Below are 18,016 nucleotides of genomic sequence, written 5' to 3' on the forward strand. Positions count from 1 at the left end.
GAATCATGTCCTGACCACATTCCAGCTGCACAGCATAATATATATGTATCTTTGTTTTCTTCATCTCCACAGCAGTTAGCATAACAATTATATGTTCAAAGTTTCTCATGAAAATAAGTTAATGTATAAAACCCACACAAAAGTGCCTGAAACTAAAAAAAAAAAAAAAAAAAAAAAAAGTGCCTGAAACTTAGTTGAGCAGAGTATGTTAGGAATCTCACTTTTATTTCTATATTTATTATATAGCTTTGATGTGGAAGTAAATGTTTCAATTAGATTTAACTAAGACAATTTAAGAAATAATATGAATTAAACTGAAGTGAACGGAAACAAAAGTAATCTTAATAAAATAGTGATGCAAAGGTAAATAATTCCTACAGCATCTATTCTTATAATTAATGACATCAAAAATACTTTTCTATATAAGTAGAAAATGCCACAGCATTATCAATGAGTAAGAATATCTCATTTTGTCAAGCCAAACTTAAAACTTTAAAATGAATGTATAGTAAATATTTAGTTTGTAAAGGTCTCAATTTTTAATTGATGTGATATTAAAAAGTTATTTTGATATTTTTCTTGAGACCAAAAAAAATCCTACAGCCCATATACTTTATATTAATTTTATTCTGGTGAAAAATGAATGTGTATTTGTTTTAATCATAATATCCAGAAACATAGAAGATCAGAATCATTTACAGTTCACTAACTGTATTTACCCTTATATTTTATGTTAGCCTTTTATTTCTTTATCTTGTGAGGGTGTGTGATGTATATATAAAGGGACTTTTTGGTACAGTGATTTATTTTCTTTAAGTATAATATTGACAGAATTCTAATATTTTAATTCTTATTAGTTTTCTACATTTTTTCACTTATTTTCTAATACTTTGAGCTCAATGTAAAATTATCTAGATTCTGTCCTTTTTTAACGGAGAATTTTCATTAGTATTTTATCTTGGTTGAATACACTATTCAAGATGTAGAAGTTACAAGAGACAGTGGATTCCACTCTAATTACAAGAGCATAAAAAGTCGAATAAAGTTTTGGTTGTGCTGGGATTGTTTTCTGTTTGTTTAGTTGGTTGTTGTGTTTTTGTGTTTGTTTTTAAGAATAATTGGAGATCTACAAACACTAGCAGGTCTACATAAATTAATTCTGAAAATGATAACCTTTTCATTACAAAGAAAATATGTATGGCTGCTCTTAACTCCTTGCCCCTTGAGGGAAGAGCAGAAATCTCTTATAGAAGATAGAAATAAGGAGAGAACAGCTAAACTTTAACAAATATTTAATTGCTGCATTTGGGCCAGTGCTATACATAAAAATTCTGAGATGTTTGAGCTATCAATCAAGTGTGCATCTAGTTATTTATTTTTCCCCAAGGCCAAGACAGCCAAGATACACAAGATCTCTAGATTTTCCAGATAGCTCCTAGCAAGCTGGCTGCAATCAAGAACATTTAACAGCAGTACAGTTGGCTCTTTCTCCAACTTACTACCAAGGAGATATCTCATTGGATTTAAAAATGTAAGGAAATAATCTTTCTTTTTGAACTTTAACTTGATATGGGAAAATCAGGCACTATTTTTCTGCCTGCTTCTCAAATATCATCCAGGCTTTTAGCCAGACAGACACTCAACAGTCTGTTTTGAAGTTGAAAATTTGAAATTTGAAAATTCCCTGTTGTTTCATATGGCAGAAGTCATTTTTGGGGGTGGTGGTGGTTCAAGATCAATGAAAAATAAGTTCTGTGATAAGACGGGAAGATTTGATAGAGTATCATGAATTTCTTAGCATGTTTGCTTAATGCATGTTTAATATTTGTTGAAACCTGTAGTGTTTTAAGGAGAAAAAGAAGTCGAATGTATGTACTTATAAAACCAAAAACTTATGTCTTGACAATTTGTTTAAATTTTTAATGGACATGGATGGACACTATTTAATAGCATATTAGTATTGTTTTTTTTTTTAAAGATTTTATTTATTTGTTCATGGGACACATGGAGACAGAGACATAGGCAGAGGGAGAAGGAGGCTCCCTGCAGATAGCCAGATACAAGACTCAATCCCAGCACCCCGGGATCAAGACCTGAGCCAAACACAGATGCCCAACCACTGAGCCACTCAAGTGCCCTATTTAAAAGCATATTAGTATTGTAAAACCAAGCTGCTATTAATTTGAAAATCATAATTAGTGACACTTATGTTTTATTACTAGATAAGATATGAATGAAAGTTAAAAAGAAAATAGAAAATGTGTATAGGTCCAATTAAAGAATTAAATTAAAAACACTTGAAATTATAATTTGATCTATCCCCTTGCAGAGATTTTCTTCTATATGTTTGTATTTATGTGTTTATGTATAGATGCATATTCGTAGACAAAGAAATTCAGGTTGTAAAAACCATACTGTGTAAACTGTGTTTGTCTTCTCTTTTTCAACATAGTTTCAATATTTCCCATCCAAATCTTATCTCATAGACAGTTTTTATTACCAGTTTTCCATTTGGGGTTATTAAATGTCATCCAACTATTAGTTATCATCAACTCTGTACATTTATACATCACCATATATATCCAGTTTCTTAGTAACATTGCATACACTTGTAATGCTTTAATTATCTATTCTTCCAGTGATAAAATCCAAGACTGCCTCTAATCCTTGGTTTACAAATTAAAATTGTAATGAGAATCTTTATATATGCTCTTTTTTTTTTCTCTTAAGATTTTATTTATTTATTCATGAGAGACACACAGAAAGAGGTAGAGACATAGGGAGAGAGAGAAGCAGGCTCCTTGTAGGGGGCCAATGCAGGACTTGATCCCAGGACCCCGGGATCACACCCTGAGCCAAAGGCAGATGCTCAACCACTGAGCCACCAAGAGTGCCTTCATATATGTCCTTAAATGATAATTTCCCAGAATAAGATTTTTGGGTGAAAGGGTATATTTGCATGGCCTGATGTAGTCCTTAATTCCACCTTCAGTTCACAAGTGTTCATAATACTGTATTTTCCATCACCGTGAGACATTGTCTAGTATTTGACATTTTGCCATTGTGTTGAGGATAAAAACCCATTATTGTTTTAATTTGCATTTCCCTAGTTACAAGGAAATTTAAGCACCTTTTCATTCACTTGTTTATATATTGTTTCCCTCTCTTTTCTGTAAGCACTCCAATTTTTTTCTTCTTGTTTTCTAGAATTTCCTTGTACATTGTGGCTTTGTAGTATTGTTGATACATCTGTTAAACTAGTTTCCATTTTTATTGGAAACTATTTCAATAGTTTTATTGGAAACTAGTTTACTGGAAACTATTTCAAAATGCAGGTCACCTCAAAATCATCATTCTTCCATATATATTTTAGAAAGAAAAATATTGAGATTTTCATTTTATCCAGATGGAATATTGACTTGAGCATTAGCTTGAGAATAACTAGTCTTTACGATATAACAATATTATATCCAAAAGCTTAGGATATCTTTATATTTATTCAAATATTAGTTTATGTATTTCAGTTGAGTGTCTGCTCCACTAAGATCTGTTTTTGCTACCTGTTTATCTACAGAATTTTTCAGCTTTCCCGATATAGTCACACTGTTGCTCTGCGATTCTAATTTTACAAAAATGTATTTTTTTAAAAAGATTTTATTTATTTATTCATGAGAGACACAGAGACAGAGGCAGAAACATAGGTAGAGGGAGAAGCAGGCTTCCCACAGGTGACCCAATGCAAGACTCAATCCTGAGATCCCAGGATCACTCTCTGAGTCCAAGGCAGATTCTCAACCACTGAGCACCCGGGCATCCCTACAAAAATGCATTTAAATTATGGATTAGCTAAGTAACTTCTATCAAGTACAGTGCTAGTAAGTAATACATCCAGAATTTACACCAAGACAGTTTTCCTCCAGAATCTATACCCTTACCTCCTGTGCTGTGCTAGCCTTCATCTCATATGCAGAAAATTAAATATATGTTAAGATTAAAAAAAAAAAAAAACAATTTTCGGAGGTTCAGATTATTTTTTATTGAATTCTAATTAACATATAGTGTTATGTTAGTTTTAGGAGTACAATATGACTTAACAATTCTTTACATTATTCAACGCTCATCAGGGTACATGTACGATTAATTCCTTTCAACTATTTCACCCATACTCCCACCCACCTCCCTTCTAGCAACTACCTGTTTGTTTCTGTATTTAAGAGTTGGGGTGGGGGGGTTGTTTCTTTTTTTCCTTATTTGTTTGTTTCATTTCTTAAATTCCACATAAAAATGAAATTATATGGTAGTGTTCTTTCTCTGGCTCACTTAGCATTATATCCTCTATGTCTATCTATGTTGTTGCAAATGGCAAGATCTTATTCTTTTTATGACTGAATAATATCCCTTTATGTACTTATACCACATCTTTTCTTTTTTATTCATCTATGGATGGATACTTAGGTTGCTTCCAAATCTTGGTTTATGTAAATAATACTGCAATAAACACTGATGCATATATCATTTCAAATTAATGTTTTCATTTTCTTTGGGTAGATACCCAGTAGTGGAATTATTGGATCATATGATAATTCTGTTTTTAATTTTTTGAGGAAACTTCATACTGTTTTCCACAGTGGCTGTATCAATTTGCATTCCCACCTTTCTTTCCCTATCAATACTTGTTATTTCTTGTGTTTTTGATTCTAGCCATTCTGAAAGGTATAAATTAATATCTCATTGTTGTTTAGATTTGTATTTCCCTGATGAACAGTGATGTTGAGTTTCTTTTCATTGGTCTACTGGCCCTCAATAGGTCCTTTTTGGAAAGGACCTATTCATGTCCTCTATTTTTCAGTTGGATTATTCTTTTTTTTTTTTTTTGGTGTTGAATTGTAAAATTTCTTTATATATTTTGGATATTAAACACTTGTCAGATATATAGTTTGCAAACATTTTCCTAGGTTACCGTTTTGTTTATTTGATGTTTTATTTCACTATATAAAAGATTTTTACTTTGCTATAGTCCCAAAGGCTTAATTTTGCTTTTGTTTCTCTTGCCTGAGGAGACATCTAGAAAAAAATGTTTCTACAGCTGATGTCAAAGAAATTACTGCTTATGTTTTCTTCCATGACTTTCATGGTTTCAAGTGTCATGTTTAGGTCTTTGAGATTCAGAATATTTTAAGTTGTCCACTTGATAAGAAAAGTAACTAGTTAACTTCTTTACATTTGGAAAAGAACTTATTAGACTAGCTGTAATCATCTTGATCATTGTGATAAACTATTGTATTACCTGGAATATTTGATGTTTAAGGTTCTAGAGATGACACAGGTTTTGGAAGGGGTCAGGCCAAGTAGGTCAGAATAAAACACTGTAGTTGGTTAGAACAGATGAGTATCATGGCTTCTCACACTCTTTTAAAGTCAGAGTTGACACAAGTTTTCTGTAACATGTATCTTGTTCATTAATGTCACCTTATTTGCTTAATCTATGAAGGACTAGTTTTGCACACTATGAAACACTGGCCAGATATTTTATGTTAGCTTAACTGCTTAGTTACTAAGATTTTTTACTAAGTACTACCCACTTAGTTACTGTAATGGGCTTTCATCATATATACATTCAACAATTACAGAAGAGACACTTTAAGTCATTTTTAAATGATAAAATATAGTGTATTATAATTTATTATGATAATTGATTTCTATATATAATAGTATTTTGATAATATGTTCAAATTAAGTGAATTTATTACAACTTAAATTACAAGTCAGCCTTCTCATTCCTTATTAGCACTATAATTCGATTTACATAGCTTACAGCATCACATTTTCAAGTATGAGATCAAGTGTTTAAAAGTTTTTTCATACAGTTTAAATGTTCAGAAGGAATGTGGAACTAAAGAGTATGGAACTATTTCTTAATGAATATTACTTTCAATATTTCTTTATATTCGAACATAGACATATTGCAATCAAAATGCATTGCATGCAATTGCAGTTTGGGATTTTGTTCAAAACAAATCTACTATAGAGATGTTTAGCTTACTAGGATAATGATCAATGAGATGGGTCCTTGGAAGAAGCTACTTGAACTCAAAGAAATGGCAGTAACTGGCCTTAACAAATATCTAATCTCTTTGCTTATAAAGACTATAATCAATTCTTTCCTTAATACAGTGCTTGAATGTGTTTAGCTTGTTTGTTTGACACAGAGTGCTTGTGTATATAATCTGTGATCACAATTTGATTATATCAAAAATGTTAATAATTGCCTTCAGCACTGAACCAGATGAGGCAGCCAGTTGATCACCAGTTGGTGCCTTTGAATAATCAGTGTATGAACGGCATTTTGTTCTAACTTGTTTGCACAGAAATGTCTTACCTTGCCTCACATACAGCTGATGATCCGTCAGCAATGGTCCTGAAGCATTTCTTTTGAGAGCTGACCTACAGCTTAAAATAATGCCTTATGCAGTAAAAAATATCTCTTCCTCTAGGATGGGTTTCAATGATAAATAAAAACTTTGTAGTTTCCTTAGAGATGACTTACATACATGCCAAGAGGTGATTCATATTCTGCACATCAGTAGATTTATTAATCTCTAAAGTGAAATACCTACTGCCATGCCCAAATGATGGCAATTGCTCTTAGTACCATGTCATTTATATTATAAAATGTCTAATAGTATCATTTGAAGAAGAAATGTTAGCAAACATACATTGTCCTTTCTCTCCAAGCACACAATTTGGCACTAATGTTGTATTTGACATTATAAATGTCTTAGTAATAATATTACATGTACTTATCTTTTCTATATAAGGATATCATTTGAAGACTGCCTCTTTGGTTTTGTTTAATTTTCTGTGTTTAATCTATTTTGGTTTTTACCAAAAGACCCTAATACATTCAGGGGAAATACTTTATATATGTAAATTTGCCACTATGTTTGTGTAAAAATGAATATTAAATTTTGATGGCCTCATTACATTAGTTTGACAGTATCTGATTACAGAGGCCACAGAGGAAATCAGGGACCAAGAGATTTCTGAGGCAGTAAAATCCCAGTCACATGTTTTCCCATATATCTGTGTGACTCATGCTTGCTAATTTATTTGTCCCTGCACAGAACAAAAATTTCTGTACATCATCTTTAATATAATATTATTCTGCAGTATCACTACACAATGTATCACCATCATCCCTGGGTTCCATTTTAAATGGAATGAGGATATAATATCCCAAATCTAAAGTAAAATTTATCTTAATAGACACAAAAAGTAGTACACAATTGATGTGTAAATCAAATCACCTTTCCTGTTAGCTAAATTTATTTGGGACAAACTACTAAAGTCTCATTTGTGTTATATTTAACAGCATAAAGATAGCTCTGACTAGTATATATATATATATATATATATATATATATATATATATATATAATATAAAATACAAAATCAATATATGACTTTCACTAGTATATATGAAACATAAGTTATGTAATATATAAATTTATAGTGGCTTTTGCTAACTTATGTGCATAATAATTATAACCACTATAATACTATTATGTTATTTAGCATCTAAGTAAAATAATAATAAATATAACACATAACATATATGTAGTTTAAGGAGATGCAGTCAATGAAGTAATAAAAGAATCTATTTTAGGAAGGTATAAGGAAAATTGCAAAGCCAAATATGTAAGAGTAGAAGGGAATTAATGTTGCGTAGAGCTTACAGTGTTGTTGGATTTGTCCTTCTTATGTCTTTTTTCCTGACTGTTTATTTGCGATAATAGATTAAAATCATAAAATTTTAAAAACAAATACATAAACTTGCATTTAAAAAATTGATAACTGAAACTAATAAAATACCCCCAAAAATATTTTGGCTAAAAGCATAAGATAGTAAAATCCAACAGGAAGTAAAAAGGACAAGTAAAAACAGAATGTATTTGTATCTTGCTGCAAACCATTGGTAAAAAGATGGCATAGTGCCATCTTCTAGCCCGTATTTCATCCGCAGGGGCTCTAAGAACGATCTACTTATGTGCTATCCCCAGACAGAAAGAGCAGAGAACCTCCTTAAATAGCTGGCTGTTAACAACTGAAAGCCTCTATGTTATTTTAAGCAAAAAGATTTAGTTGAAAAATACCGAGGCCCCTTAGAATCATTAGGATGATGGGAGATTGGATTTGGGGAAGTGGCAGTTCCCACAGGAACCCTATAGGATTAGGCAGCAGAAACTCCAACAAAGGTCACACAGATAAACAAACTGGTCCACACATTGCAGCTGTCACTATAATGAAGGAATTCCCTGGCCCCTGGTCCCTTTTGCAGCCGTAAAAGTTCCAAAGTACTGAAGGCATTATTGACTAAGCCTACATAATTTCCCCATCCTTTGGCTGTGCCCTTTGACTGTCTGAGCAAGAAGTGTACACTAAATCCCATGAAGAAGACACATTTGGGGAGAATTTTCCTCAAGTGAGATTGAAGAGAAATAAAATGGGAAGACTCATTAGATTACAGAGGAAAAATGGTTCATATTTTCAGATCACATGCGTTACACAGGACTGCTCTCTACAAGGCTTCATGGGGGTAGAACTCTAACCTTCCCACCTCATGGCAACAAACAGGCAAAGGCACATCTCAGCAAACACCCTAGTCTTTGGGTAACCTTTTAGTGTGTGGGGTTTCATGCAATGAACATTGCAATAGTAATACAACTATTATTATCTTATTAATTAATTAAACTTTGCATGTGTTGTTTATGCAAAATGAACAAACCTTTTAGAATTTCTGAGAAAAGGAAGAGTTTTATTCAAGGCCAAGTGAGGACAGCTGCCCAGGATACACAACTTCACAAAGAAGAGAGTACTCCTGGAGAAAGAATGTTTAATATAGGGTTATATATGTTTTTTGTTACATCATGAGTTACAAATGATTGTGATATAAAACATTTTAGAAAATTATGAACTTTTATCCTATACTTTTACTATGTGCCAGGTTGTAGGCTTCAGAGGAAAGGGAACTTAGGGAGATTTTTACTTTTATCTTAAGTTTGAAATGTTTCTTTAGGCTATTTGCTAAATGAAGCAGATGTACAATGTGTGCTCAGGACAGGAATAGAGCCCATGCTTTGAAGTTTGGTTAAAGCATTCTGACCTCCATAAAAGTTGAAGTATAGCTTCCCTGGGAGCCCAGAAGCAGGGTCTGCAAATATTAAGAGTGAAAATTTCCCTTATCATTGTTCACATTAATAACATTTCAGAGGCCTGATATAAAATAAAATGAAGAGATATAATCATGCCATATTTCTACTAAGTTTTCCTGCAAGATGTTAAAGATTCTCTATTTTATTCATTCTTTTTATTACCTGTTGGATTTCATTACTTTATACTTCTTAGAAGTATAGAAGAGAGGATGAATACTCAGGCAAATTTTATCTCTCATTAACTGATTTTTATAGTAGTTTGCTATAAAGGCCAAATGGTTGTATAATGACTAAATTTTATTTCTTTATTTCTAACTTTAAAAAAAAAATTAAATATCTTTCTTCTTATCATCATCTAGAGATCTGCTTGTTATAGTCCTGGAATCAAGACTATTTAAAAAATTAGAAACATTTTAGTTTTACTTCCAGAATTATGGACTATTCTGATATAAACTTATGGTCACCATTGTTCAAGATACATTTTTAAAAAATATTCTAAGAGCAAAGAACAAAGATCAAAATAACAAGCAAGTTTATTTGTCTGCCTCGATGAGTTCCTTCCATTCAGCCTTCTTCATGTGAGTGAATGGAGCAATTTTATTGCAAGGAGAACTTACTGCCAGTGCAGATCAAGTTGACAGTTTGTATAGGATCTCTCTTGCTCTTTTTAAAAGATTTATGTATTTATTTTAGAGAAAGAGGGAAAGAGACAAGGGGAGATGGAGAGAGAGAATCTCAAGCAGACTCCATGCTGAGTGTGGTGCCTGACTCAGGGCTACATTTCATGACCCTAAGATCATGACCCTGAGATCAGGACCTGAGTGGAAATCAAGAATCAACCACTCAACCAGCTGTACCTTCCAGACATCCCTACACAGGCTCTCTTTCTGATGATGGTTCTCAACCTGAGATTTTATTCTGACTCAACAACATGGGGTTTGTGTCAATGGTCAGCATAGCCCTGATGAATTTTACAGCAACAATTTACAAATAATTGTATGAAAGCAGGTGTGATTATCAACCTCATTTTCAATATTATACTTCTTATTTAAAAATAATTTCAATGAAGAGACAAGTTGCACAAGTGAAAATAATACAAGAACACCTGTATACCATTTATCCAGAAGCGGCTATTGCTGAAAATATCCTTTATTTTATCAATTGTTTTCACTCTCTCTCTCCCTTTCTCATCTTCTCTCACTTTCTCCACACACACATATTCTTCCCTGAATTATTATATGTACCATAGACATTTGCACCCCAATACTTCAATGTGTGTTTTTTCTTACATAGCCATAATGCAGTTATCAACTTCAATAACTTTAAATGAACACAATATTTTTATCTAATCCATTGTTCATTTGCCAACTGTCAAATAATGTCTTTTATAGTATTATTTTACTCATACAGTATTGAATCCAGCCAAATCTGCACTCAATTTGTTTAGCATCCTTTTATCTGTAACATTTCCATAGCCTTTCATTGTTATTTATATCATTGACATTTCTAAACCATACAGCATTCTCTTTATAATTGAAAATTCCTCATTTTCTGTTTTCTAGTTGTTTCTTCATTATTAAATTTGGGTAATGGTTTCTTGGCTAGCATACTACATAGATGATGTTTCCTTTTCAGGGCATTTCATTTTCAGACACAGAATGTCCAATTGTTCTTCACTGGTGATATTAATGTAGATTGCCCCATCAGGATGCTGCCTTATTTGTGTATAAGCAGTGTGTGTGTGTGTGTGTGTGTGTGTGTGTGTATATGTGTTTGTTTAATTTTTCTCACTTAGCATAAGTAGTCTGTATAGAAGCACTTCAAGGCTGGGAAAATTTTCGTTTCAACGAAATCTCCCCTCAAATTTAATAGCAATCGATTATTCTTTTCTGATTTAACATTTACTATATTGGTTACAAAATGGCAATTTTGTAGTGCTCCTTCCACATCTGTTTTTGGTCGTCAACATTCTACCCTAAGAAAAACCAAGAGACCTTCTTTTCCCCCTAATTAGTTAATTATTGGTATTAAACCATGGGCTCTTATTTGTCCCAAATTAAATAATTCCTGTTATTAATTATGTGAGTGCTACATACTTTGGGCTCAGTTTGTATGGAACTTGTCCAACCTTGATATTTTCCAATTTCTGAAGGACCTGGTTTGTTTTAGTGGAGAAAGTTTACAGATCAGTGCTGGTAGCAAGGTATGCTCATTTATACTGAGCTACCTTCTGATTGTTTTTGTCTGGTCTTCCTATTGGAGAAAGCTATGAAATATACACAAGAATATGAACATATGCACATATAAACAAATATTCATACACATGCATATCCATGTCCATGTGCAGCTATACACACATAATCATATGCCTATTTTAGAAATCATCAATTCACAGAAAATCTCAAATTTAATCCATCCCCCAAAGTTTTTCCTTATCCTGTCCCATTCCATACTAGTATTCTAATCTTCTACAGTGAGAACACTGGCTCTTGATGTCTTCTACAGTGAGAACACTGGCTCTTGAGAATTATTTACTTGGTTATTCTTATAACTTCTATTGATTTAAGTTAATGTTCTATATATACAGTGTTAATATACTTCCCAAACTAAAATATTTATATACAGAACAGTATGACTCCATCTTATATCTTTTTTACTTTACTACTCTCCATTCTTTGTTTATAATCAATTTCAATGATTTTTGCTTATCCTTTCTATTTTTTTTATACATATAAGCAAATATAAGTTTGTTTTCTCACTTTCCCTTGTTTCTTTCTTAAAAATTAATATAGTATATATGATCTTTCACATTTCTTTTTCCACTTGATATCCTTTTCAGACATTGTTATTGTTAGCCTTTGATTTTTTTCCAATTTAATGGCTAGCAATTGTATTCTACTTTTAATTTTGTATATTAGTTTTAATTTGCATTTCTTTTTTTTTTTAAATCTATTTATTTATGAGAGACACACAGAGAGAGGCAGAGACATAGGCAAAAGGAGAAGCAGGTTTCCTTCAGGGAGCCCAATGTGGGACCCAATTCTGGAATCCGGGGATTATGCCCAGAGCCAAAGGCAGACATTCAACTGCCAAGCCACCCAGGCGTCCCTAAGTTGCGTCTCTTTTATGAGTTCATAACATCCAGGTCTTTTGTAATTCTTTTGTAAATTTTTCATGTCTTTTGACCATTTTTCTTGTTTCAGTCAACTTCTAAACATTTTCTTAATAAGCTTGAGACATTTAGGCCATTATAATATTTATGAAAAATATTTTCTTGTAACTTGCCTTCTTTTTTTTTTTTGGTCTTAGCTTATGGTATTTTTTTCTCCTGCAATTTTTACAAAATTTTGGTCAAATTTATAAATATTTTCCTTTATGTCCTCTTCTGAAAACTCTTCTCTACACTCTGACCACAGAGTAAGTCCACACAAAATATCTTGTTTTGAGGTTAAATTATTAGCCTAAACCCACTGATGTAGTAGTGCCTGAGCTAAAACTTCACACCTTAAGGACTGCAAAGAATGTGAGCAAAAGGTGCAAGTGGTATGTCTCCTTCAAAAAAAGATGATAAAATAACCATGCCTAGGGGATAAGGAGATAGCAACGATGTGACAGAAAGTTATAGAAGCACACAATACAAAGTATAAACAGACATTTTAAAAAGATGTGGCATTCTGCTTTCTCAGCACTAACATGTGGTGATACTAACTCAGTTTTGGAGACCATGAGAGTCATAGGATTCAGGATAAAACACCTAAGGATCCAAACCCAATGTAATTCAGGCAATCCCTGAACAAAGGTGAAGATCTTAGATAGCAATGCCCTTACCGAAATGGTAAATGAGTGGGAGGAAAAAAAAACAAAAACAAAACAACAACAACAACAAAAAAAAAACTGACCCCTACGGGGAAAGAAAAAAAATGGCAAAGGAATTTATGTTTGGGAAGAAAGAAAAAATATTAGAAAAAGTGTAACTTCTTTCACATATAGTTTTAGCACAAATTAATGTGGAAAATGAAAACAACAACAACAACAACATCATGCTCATCTTTTTTTCACTGGGAAATAATTTGAGGATTGTATTTCATTGTTTTTCAACTGAGTCATCTTTGAAGATTTGCAGATAATCATTAGCTCAGTTCTATCCTATGCTTTTTTGAGGATGCAGAGATGTTTGAGATTATTAAGTCATATTCTGGAAATATTCTTTTTGACTTTATGTTGCAGCATAATAATATGAGGTGGATGTATTAATCCTCTCCCTTTGTTGCACTAGTTAAAGGGTGGGTTAAATTATTACAAAGGATCATCTCCCTCAGCTTACTCTGGTAGAATAATAACTGTACTAACCTCGGGTCTTCCTCTTTTCATTTATTTTGCAGGCTTTTACAACTGTAATAGTTGCTTAAGAATTAGTTGTTCTAGTTATAATGGGAAAATGGGAATGTGGGAAGTGAATATTAAGATAAGTTTTATAATCATTTTAATACTTCTTTTTAGCTTATTTCTTAATGTAATAATTTCATGAATAGAAAAACTGTAATATCATCAGAGCATCGTCAGTAAGAAGAAGAATTTATATTATTCTAGGCTTATTTCTTGGAAATGGTTTTAGAAAAGCCAGAATCCTCTCTGTGCCCCTCTGGGAACTTCTGTTTCTCAGTTACAGTAGGATTTAGAACAGAGCTTTTTCACTGAGACATTAGGGAAAAGACTAGTGTTCTCATTCCATTTCTGCTAAAGCAAAAATCAGTGTATAAAAATAAAAATTTAAAAATATAAATTATGTATTAAATGAATACCTTCTAGATTGGAGGAGTGCTTTTAATAAAATATTGACATGAAATTTATTATGACTTAATAAAATAATTTGTAAAGTCAATGCTGGCAGCAAAATTAGAATAAATGTAGCTGTACAATTAAAACAAATACCTGTGCCAGAGTTTTAAATATAGCTGGAGAACTTCATCAAAGTTATTATTTCAACATCTCAAGCATAGTCCTGAAAAAGAGACATATAACCCACTGCAGCCCCTGAAATACACTAGGTCTTCAGCAAACATGATCTTTCTTCCTTTCAACATTGAAATTTAACTATCTATAATTCATTAAGATATTTCCAAGTACCAACTCATAGTAAGTAAGGGAAAGATAAAAATGCTACCTCTAATTATATAGCACTTTCATAACTTATGATCAGAGGCTATGAACCGCTTCATGGCAGATGAGAATATATATTACGGCTCAATTTCCTTCTGCTTCAGAATGGAAATACAAAATATTTGTTATCTGTAAAGTGTTTTCTGAGAGACAAGATTGCTAAGACAGGTGAAGAGGGGCAAAATACACACATTTACAACTCGTAGGTTTGTATATGGCTGCCTCAAATATAATTCATCACCCCCATATTTAAGCCTGAAGCATCTCACTGTATACAAGGTTGACAAAACACAATATATGCCTGCCTTAGAGCTGCTCTTTTTTAGTGAAACATTTTTCCACCACTACAGAGTGTTATCTCCTTCAAAAATAAGGAATGTCTGTGGGTATATTTTTTCAAACTTTCAAGGAAAGGTAATTATCTTGCTATATAAATGTTTCAAAAATAATGAGACCTCCTCTTGAATTGACATTGACTGACTTTTTGTTATATGAAGCCCCAAAACAGGAGATGTTATTCTATGGTATATAATTTAAAATTTGGCATTTTGTTTGACCAAAGAGAGACATAAAGAAACTTTGTCAGGCAAGAGAAATACTCTATTTCTTTTTGTTTGGTTCATGGTTACTCTGTATGTAATTGACAACACTCTTCAAACTAAATAAGTTTATTTTTTTAAAGATTGTATTTATTTATTTGAGAGAGAGAGAGAAAGTGAGAGCACAGAGGGAGAGTAAAAGGGAGAAGCAGACTCCCTGCTGAAAGGAGAGCCCAACACAGGGCTAAATCGCAGGACCCTGGGACCATGACCTGAGCGGAATTCTGACAGATGATCAACCAACTGAGCCACCCAGGTGTCCCACAAACTAAACAAGTTTAATTTTTTGTATGAAAATCATTTCTCAACAGAAATTGTATATATTTTAGATTTGTATCTGTTAGGCTCCAACAAAAAACAAAGACAAAACAAAACAAAAATAAAACACCAAATACTGCACTGACTGCTTCAATCTGAAAGGGGTGTAATATTCAAAGGTCAGTCAGTATTTATAAAGCTACTTAAAGTGTTGAAGGGGAAAAAAAAGTTATGAAAGCCATTTCCAGGTCCCAATTTCAAGTATTTCTTCCAGAGCTTCAAGAAATTGCAGAGAAAAGAGAAAAGGACTTATAACACACTCAGTGGCTCTGGAACTAAGTTGGATATTTTGTTGTTATGCTCATGGAGGTAGGCTTGCATTTGTTTCTCCTCCATCCTATCAATCCTGTAAGACAGTCTTCAACTGATATAATATAACATTGAATCCTGTTGACAGAGATTCTGAGAAATGTAAATCCTGGGAGAAGACACAGGTGGCAAAAAAATGGTGCTGCATTGTCTATCTATCTATCATCTATCTATCATCTATCTATCATCTATCTATCTATCTATCTATCTATCTATCTATCTATCTATCATCTTTCTATTATGTATCTATCATCATCTATCTGGAGAGAGAAAGAGACAGAAAGAGAGGAGAGAAAGAAAATAATGCATTTTGTTGCAAGCCTACCTATGCTTCATTTCTCTTATTGCTCAGTAGTATTCCATCACATGAATGCATTATAATTTTTGTACTGGATATTTGGCATTTTTCCAAGTTTTATTATTGTAAAAAATTACTGTTTCTTCACAAGTCTTTCCAGAGAGTCAGTTTTTCATTTTTCTTGGATAAAAACCTTCAACTGCTATTGTAGGTAAATTGAGTATGATTTGTCTTCCATTTTGTGTTCTTTACTGATTTTTAGTTTTCTCTCTTTGTGGTTTTTTTTTTTTGTGATTGCCATAGAGTTTACAATATACATTTTTAAAAAATATTTTATTTATTTATTCATTAGAGACACACAGAGAGGGAGAGAGAGGCAGAGACACAGGCAGAGGGAGAAGCAGGCTCCATGCAGGGAGCCTGATGTGGGACTCAATCCCGGGTCTCCAGGATCACGCCCTGGGCTGAAAGCAGCACTAAACCACTGAGCCACCTGGGATGCCCTAAAATATACATTTTTTAAATTTATCATAACTTACCCTTGAATTATATTGTTTTGTGAAAAAAGTTTAAATCTTTCAATAGTATAATGATCTTTTCCTTAAAACTCCTTGCAGTTATTATGTCATATATTTTATTTCTAAATATTATATAAATCCATATTATAATTCTTGCTTTAAAATATCATTAAACTTTTTTTTGGATTGTATTTATTTATTCATGAGAGACAGAGAGAGAGAGAGAGAGGCAGAGACATAGGCAGAAGGAGAAGCAAGCTCCACGCAGGGAGCCTGACATGGGACTCGATTCCAGGACTCCAGGATCATGCCCTGGGCTGAAGGTGGTGCTAAACTGCTGAGCCCCCTGGGCTGCCCAAATATCAGTAAACTTTTAAGTTGCTGTGCATTTTCACATGCTTACTCTTTTTTATTTGCCAATGTACTCTCCCACTGTGATGCCCCTTATTCTTTGCTACAGATCCAGAATTCCATCTTCTACAAAATCCTTTCAGCCAGAAGAATTTTGTCTAGCACTTCTGGTCATGCAAAGCTATTGAAAGTGAATGCTTTCTGCTTTCATCAATTTGATAATTTTTTTTTTTTTTTTTAGCTTTCATCTTTGAAGGATGCATACAAAATACTAGATTGATTGCTTTTTTTTCTTTTAGTACTTTAAAAGCATGCTTACATTGTCATTTCAACTCTTTTATTTTTTAAGTTTTTTTTTTTAATTTTTATTTATTTATGATAGTCACACACAGAGAGAGAGAGGCAGAGACACAGGCAGAGGGAGAAGAAGGCTCCATGCACCGGGAGCCCAACATGGGATTCGATCCTGGGTCTCCAGGGATCACAGCCTGGGCCAAAGGCAGGCACTAAACTGCTGCGCCACCCAGGGATCCCTCATTTCAACTCTTTTAAAAAGGCAGCTTTCATGCTTTCCTTTATTCTTCTGTATATTAACATTTCTCTTCTCTAGTGATAAAAATTAAGATGTTCTCTTTATCTTTGGTTATTTAGCAGTTTGACTCACATATGCAAAGTTGTGGTTAATTATTTATTATGATGATTAATATTATCACTAATTCACAAATTATGCTAATAATATTTCTTAACCATAAATTTGAATGGTTTAAAGAGCATTGTAAATTTTTACTGAGAGTCCAGAAAGAAGAATATATAGTACACAGTATAAACCAAATTTTGTGGTACTAAGAGACAATTTAAAACTGATTTTTTTCTTTCAAAGATATGATATTACTGAAAATTTAACAGCTCTGATATATCTTCTTTCAAATATCTATCTATCTATCTATCTATCTATCTATCTATCTATCTATCATCTATATTTTTTTTTCTGCCAGGACCTTTCTCTTCCAAATCTTAAGAGAAACTTAAAACTTTTGAAAGCTATAAAATAAATCCACATTTTGAAGAAGATATGGCAACTTCCATATTCAATGTCAACAACACATTATAACTTAAACCATATTTATGCTTTGTTTTCAAAGGCTACTCTGAAAATTTATGAATGTTAACTACTGACATGATTTTTTGTTTTGTTTTATTTTGTTTTGTTTTTTTTTTCCATAAAACAATGTCTCTTAAAGTTCTTTCTAC

The sequence above is a fragment of the Canis lupus genome, chromosome 22 (genome assembly GCF_011100685.1).
Source record: "Canis lupus familiaris isolate Mischka breed German Shepherd chromosome 22, alternate assembly UU_Cfam_GSD_1.0, whole genome shotgun sequence".
NCBI lineage: Eukaryota > Metazoa > Chordata > Mammalia > Carnivora > Canidae > Canis > Canis lupus.